Genomic DNA, 7,292 nt, shown 5'->3' on the forward strand with positions numbered 1-7,292 from the left:
GCATACGCAGTAATGCCAACAGCACATATAGATAAGCAAAAACGAACTAGTTGGTAGCACTGCGCAACCTTACAGTTATCAAGTGGGACACAAAACAAAAGAAGGTGTGATAAGTCAGAACGAAGGACACAATGTTAGGACTTCATAACCTGTAGTCTGAAGCAGACAACCGGTCCAGAAAACACAATGAGAGAAAACGGAAAGACCACAAAAAAGAAACCCAAAGGGTCAACGGGCAACTGGTATCAGGCGGACAAAGGCGACACGTTTTCAAACAAATAGAGCTTAGGCTTCGCTGCGACACTTCGACATGCTTGATCTCGTAATCAAGCGAGCGATTCAAGCGTGTTTTTCTCCACTTACAAACAGGTTTATTGTATTGCGTTGTCTTGCCAAACAATGCACCTGACAGCACACGCGGCGACCGAGACGTGTATGATAACTGATGCATACATTTTCTTTTAACAATAGCTGTAAGGCTTTGAAGGGAGGTTGGGGGGGAGGGGGGCTATTATTCTCTCAATTGACCCGGGGGACGCCTCCTCTCCCTATTCAGATGGATAACTTAACGTTTCCCACAGTGCCCTCCTCTATTTCTATTTCGCCCTTTCGGACAGTGAGAGCACTGGTCGATCTGTTGTCCTGTCTACTGACCCTGAGAACCCGGTATCCTGCCAAACGCTTTGCGTCAACAATTCACCGGAATATGCGCGATAAGAGTTGCACTACGCGAACAGGGAAGTGAAGTTCGCAGAGGCGACGCGGGCAGGCGTCTTAAGGCACATTACAGTGGTTGTCCATGAGAGCAACTTTTTAATCGCCTTTTTATACGGACATTGCGACCCGCTCGCACTCAAAGTAATGGCCCTCGGCATTTTTTATTCGATCCCATATAGTGCTTTCTTTTTTTTTCTTTTTTCTTAAGGCGAAAGCATTTATAGGTTCCTGACTAGCCGGCGTGTGCGTCCGCAGAAGTTGTCCCACCCCAGATGTCAGTCAAACTTACGGCGTCATCAACATGGCGTAGTATGTCTTGTGGGGACGCCTTCGTCCCCTGCGTTCACTTTCCCGCACTGCACCCCACTGTTGTTAGCTGCCCCCGAAAAGCACTCCCTTTAGTTTGGTTACTCTAGCTAACAGGGGAGGGCGCTCGCGTCGCAGCGACAGCAGCGCCACGGATGGCGTGTTTGGCCGCTCGCGCGCGGGGGAAGGCTAGGTCTCTTCTCCTCGGCATCGGGAAGCGTGTTGGACGTTCACGCGCAAAGCTCCGCTCTGTGCCGCGGGCGTCCTCGTGTGGAAACTTGTTCCCCTCAGCTCGTCCCGTCGGGCCTCGGATCTTCCCTTTGCCCTACCGTGGGCGAACGTTCGCTCGTAGCCGTGCTGGTGAGTCGGACATCCTAGATTCCTCAGTGTATTTTGTTGCTAGCTGGCGTTATTGTTGCTATAGCAATAAATGCCTTGTTTGTGTCAGCCAGTGTGTCGTTCCTTTGTTCCCGCAGAGCAAGGCCCGCCGTGGTCGGCGTGCGCTCAGTAGCGTACGCGACCACGGGGTGGGGTAAGCGCGGTTTTGAACTGTGTCAGCCGCGCTTAAACGGGGAGAACGGATTTATCTCCCCGATTTTAAACCCCACATCTGGCGCCCAACGTGGGGCCTGCTCTTGGAACATTGGACGACTGTCAGTTCGGTTCGAGGAACGCTCTTTGTCCGTACTTGACAAGTGGTAGGCCTAGAGTGAATTTGATCGCTAGGACCTGCGGCATGCTTTCTTGAGTGCGAGGTGTATTGCGCTGCAGCATGTTTGAACTTTTCGACATGCGCAGCATGTTTTTTTTTTGCGAAGTTTTCTTCCTGGAGTTTCTTCAAGAACCACTTGGTCCGCATCGAGGGAGCGCGAGGCCTAGCGCCCGCGGAGTTGCCGAGCCGAAGCGAGTGAGTACGGAAGCCGCGTGGGTGGTCCGAGTTTTCTGTATATATTTTCTCGCTGTCTCTTTTTCGACTCTGGGAGTCGCGGCTCCGGGAGCCGGGTGGCCCGGGGCCACGGGTGCCGTTACGAGCTCGCTGGTATTGCAGCTCGGCACCGGGCGTTCCGACACCGTCCGATACGGTGGGCGCCGATCACTCAGCAGCTGCTTCGTGCAGTGAGCGGGGAGGACCACCCCACAACGCTGATGTCTCCTCGCGGCTGCGCGCACGAAACCCGTTTCGGGTCTTTCTTTTGTTGGGGGTCGTCGACCTTCACAGTGGTAGTGAGGCCTAAGGCTATTCATAGCTGCCTGCACCTTGTCAAAAGTGACACGACCACCGGACCGTGGTATTGAGAGGGGGCGCATTTTGCTGGTCCACCCGTTTTTTTTAACCTCGCATGAACCGAGCATTCTCGTTCAACTCAAGAAAGGGCTTTGTTCACTCGAACTTTGCATTGCACAGCCGCCCGACACGTTTTGCTAGCGAGTTGAGCATTTGAGCCACGAGGCCCTTGTGTACGCCGTTTCCCCTCCCGTGACCTACGTTAAAGGCATGCGGAGTGTGTTTCGGAAATTTTGCAGATCCAGCGGAGCCACTGCGGCTTGCTGTCCTGTGCACATCGTCTCGCTGCCGCCTGCTGCGACGGAGCGGCCTGTATCCTGTTCGCCGCATCCATCCGGGGCAGCTGTGGCGAGACCAGACAGCAGCCACCTCTGGCTGCTGTTGCCCTGGCGACTACTGCGGAATCTTGGCCTGCAGTGGTCAACCGGCCCTCCTCTTCGCGGGCCCGCGGGCACATAGTCCGCGGGCCATGCGAGTCGTCCCAGCGGAGACCTTCACGCCGCCTTCGGAATACCGCGGAAGACTGCGTGCACTCTGTCGGCGTGACCTCCGCTGCACGACCTGCCTCAAGTGCATGAAGACCAGGAGACTCCTCCATAGTATGTAACTTGCAGGCGCGTGGGTCTATTTAAGGTTGGGGGGATGTGGGGACGCCTTCGTCCCCTGCGTTCACTTTCCCGCACTGCACCCCACTGTTGTTAGCTGCCCCCGAAAAGCACTCCCTTTAGTTTGGTTACTCTAGCTAACAGGGGAGGGCGCTCGCGTCGCAGCGACAGCAGCGCCACGGATGGCGTGTTTGGCCGCTCGCGCGCGGGGGAAGGCTAGGTCTCTTCTCCTCGGCATCGGGAAGCGTGTTGGACGTTCACGCGCAAAGCTCCGCTCTGTGCCGCGGGCGTCCTCGTGTGGAAACTTGTTCCCCTCAGCTCGTCCCGTCGGGCCTCGGATCTTCCCTTTGCCCTACCGTGGGCGAACGTTCGCTCGTAGCCGTGCTGGTGAGTCGGACATCCTAGATTCCTCAGTGTATTTTGTTGCTAGCTGGCGTTATTGTTGCTATAGCAATAAATGCCTTGTTTGTGTCAGCCAGTGTGTCGTTCCTTTGTTCCCGCAGAGCAAGGCCCGCCGTGGTCGGCGTGCGCTCAGTAGCGTACGCGACCACGGGGTGGGGTAAGCGCGGTTTTGAACTGTGTCAGCCGCGCTTAAACGGGGAGAACGGATTTATCTCCCCGATTTTAAACCCCACAGTCTTAACACGAAAGTAACTGTCGCACCTTTACTGCCAGTTAATTAAAAACAGATGACGTCATTAACATGGCGTAGCATGACGTAACACGAGATGAATTGATAAAAATTCATCAAAATAATTAATTTTAAAAATGACGTCATCGACATTGTGTGGTATGTCATAACACTAAGTTAATTAAAATTAATGATTTAAAATTAGAAACAAATGATAAACAATATGAAAAACTGATGACGTTATCAAATGGCGTAGAATGTCGTAACCGGAAATGCACCGCGCATGCGCGTGACGTCACCTATCACTTCATCAGCTCAGCCTATATATGGAGCGCCGACCACCGCTCCCACACCATCCTGGCAGCTGCCGGCGCATGCGTGTGACGTCACCGATGACGTCATCACCGTAGCAATAGGGCAGCAACAGAGGTGGAAATGGCTTTCGCCTAATCGCACTTTAGTGAGAGCAAAGCACCCCTACAATCTCTCTCTCTCTCTCTCTCTCTCTCTGTGTGTGTGTGCGTGTGCGTGCGTGTGTGTGTGTGTGTGTGTGTGTGTGTGTGTGTGTGTGTGAGAGAGAGAGAGAGAGAGAGATTGGGATGATGGCAGAATTCGATACGCCTGCGAACCGCTGTCATAAACTTACGAAACCCGATTTCGGCAAAGCATATTAAATTCTTCGCATCCCCGGTATATGGTTTCAGATTTAATGGCGCGTTGTTTAATCCGCGCTCTGAAAACTACAGCTGCATTTATATTTGCGCCAGAGAGCGCGCAAAGGCGGCGTTGAAATTAAAACTTTCCATAATACTGAGTTACATAAGCTTTTGATGGCGGACGCAGTGGTCACCCAATAAACGCTATACTTGAGAGTACTTGAGCGCCACTTTGTTCCTGGCCTATGTCTTTGTGAGTGCTGTGTATGGTTTGAGATTATCAAGAGAGCCAGAGAGACTATAATGAATACAGTGAATACAGAAGATGTCTGCCTGGTTATTAGCCTAGCATGCTACTCTAAGTGAGGGTCAAAGAACAGGGTGAAAAAGAGAGGGGAAGGAAAAAAAAAGGATAGGCCGAATTTCTTTGGAGGAGAAATTCTAGAGGCCTGTGTGCTGTGCGATGTCAGTGCACGTTAAAGGACCGCAGGTGGTCGGAATTTTCGGAGCTCTTCACTACGGCGTCCCTCATAGCCTGAGTCACTTTGGGACGTTAAACCCCAGAAACCAACCAATCAACATGACTATCAAAGGCTGCCCACCAGACATGTGTCCTCAAGGAAAACTAATAATGCTTTTGTCCCTCGAGCAGCCCTCGTTGTGAAGGGCAAGAAAAGTACACGCGTTAATAATCGAAAAGCACAAATAATCATTAGCTATAGACTTGAAGCGGTAACGCTCTAAGATGACACCTTTTACACGAAGCTGACTGACCCCCGCGTGGATATCGCAAGGCCAGTCAAAATTGCATCGTTATTCCTTTCTTCTTTCACTAGAAGATGGTTGGTTGGTTTGTGGGGTTTGAAGTCCCAAAGCGACTCAGGCTATGAGAGACGCCGTAGTGGAGGGCTCGAATCGTTGTTTCTGAATGCCACGGTTTCTTTTCTTCTTCTAAGCCTCCATGCTTCTATTGGTTCGCACGCTCGACATACGCAAACCGTTGATGCAGTATACCTTGCATTCAAGAGCACCAGTAGAAATGAGCGCAAATAATAAATTTAATACGCGCTGACAACGAGACGTATGTCCAACAATGAATGTATGCGCATCAGTCACTACCCAAGTAAACTTGCATATTAAAGCTGCGTCTTTAGAAGGCAAGCTTGGATGTGACTGAATTTCAGAATGGCGCAAAAGACACACACACAGGAAAAAAAAGGGGATGACACAACTCATGAACCAACTAGCCCCAAAGCAAGTTCTTCTGCAACGCATTGGATGTGACGCTCGGCTGTTGAGCTGAAGGTCGCGGGTTCGACCCTGGCTGAGGATTTCTATTCGGGCAGTTCTATTTCAATAACTAAACAAATAAATCGATCGGACGGTCGGTCGGTCGGTCAGTGCATTTTGAGGCAAGGCGATTGCTTCGACGCAGTTATTTCCAGGTAATAACCTTGTTTGGACGGGTTGGGTTCATATTTGAACGGGTACGCACTTGTGCAAAGAAGACGGGACACAGCAAAGGAACACACACGACGTTCATGCGCTCCGTACACATGCGCTCCGTACATGCCGTGTGTGTTCTTTTGTTGTGTCCCGTCTTCTTCGCGCAAGTACGTACAGTCGCGGACAAAAGTAAACGGAGCACGCAACTGTCTTCTAATATTTTTCACGCGTCACCTAAATGAAATTTCCAGCAGTGGTGCGCGCATGCTGGTAGCGGAGGTTGGTGGGCTTTCTTGTAGACAAACAACACTTCTTCATTACCAATGAGGAACGCGTGATTTAACTTTGAACGGAATAGTGCGCTCCGTTTACTTATGGCCGCGCCTCTACCTGTTCAAAGTTATTTCCAGTATTGAAATGACGCTATACTGCATTTCTAGTCATTTTCTTGCAAAACGAATGTTAAAGGAGCACTGAAAAAAGCTGCGTTGTGTCTTTTTTCTTAATGAAATCTGACAGCTGTATCTTTCGCAACCATATCGTGACCTTTATTCAGCTGTGAAATATGCTTTGAGAGGTTTCGAGTTAAGGTTCGAGTATTTTTTTTTCGCCTCTTTTATTCCAACTCGTCCCGCCGAGCCCACTGGGTTTTCGTTGTTTCGTTTGCCACGTTCAACTCGTCTTTCCTTCCGTGCATCAGCGGTTGCGAAGAAACTTCCTTGCTATTCAGGAACGTAATCCTTTGTTTTTTCTAGCGTGCGGCAGCTATGAATCTTCTCTGGCGTCGCCACAGTTCGCTTGCGCAAACGGGCTGTGACGGAAACGCCTGTATTTAATTTATCCCTTTTTTCTAGCTTGTAAGAACTCCATTCTCAGTGAAAGTAGTCTCTTCTTCATTACAAAGTGGCCGTCCAACGATCTGGCCTAATTTCGATTTCTCCTCAATCATTAAAGCAACAATATATCGAGCCGGTACCGCTTTTTAAAATCACAAAGGCACCATTCTCACCCAAAATGGAGCTTTTATATGCTAGAAAAAATAAAAAATAAACGAAATACACGTGCCGCCATCTGCGTCCGGTTTCGTAAGTAAAACGCGTGCGTCAACACAGATTCCAAACACGAATCCCGGAGGCTACGCTACACCGCCATTGGCTTCAAAACGGCGACAAGCAGGCCCTTCTGGTAATGACACCACGAGTTGTAATGGAATAGCGGGAGGGTTTTTAAATACAGTCTTCTCGGGAACATATGCGTCCTTTGCTGCCGGACAAACGTGCACATACCAAACAAGAGCTAGGGAATCAATTTTTTCTCAAAACAATAACTTAACGAAGTTGCCCCTATAGTGTCCCCTTTAAATTCATGGCGCGATGTACGGTGTTTAACGGGCCGAAGCTGCATATTCGCTATGAGGGACGCAGTAGTGGAGAAGTCCGGATCAATTTAAACCGCCTGGGGTTTTAAGACGTGCACTGACATCGCACACAACCTACGCGCTCTTTTGCATTTCGCGTCCATCGAAACGCGGCCGCCGTGTCGTGTTCGCTGCTGTTTCAGAGGCTGGAAACTCCGTCTATGGTATCGGATTCAACAACTTCAGCAGGCAGCACACCTGGTGATATGAGGAGAACTGATGTTCAAAG

This window comes from Amblyomma mixtum, chromosome 1, assembly GCF_055824585.1.
Source record: "Amblyomma mixtum isolate Tamu chromosome 1, ASM5582458v1, whole genome shotgun sequence".
NCBI classification, from domain to species: domain Eukaryota; kingdom Metazoa; phylum Arthropoda; class Arachnida; order Ixodida; family Ixodidae; genus Amblyomma; species Amblyomma mixtum.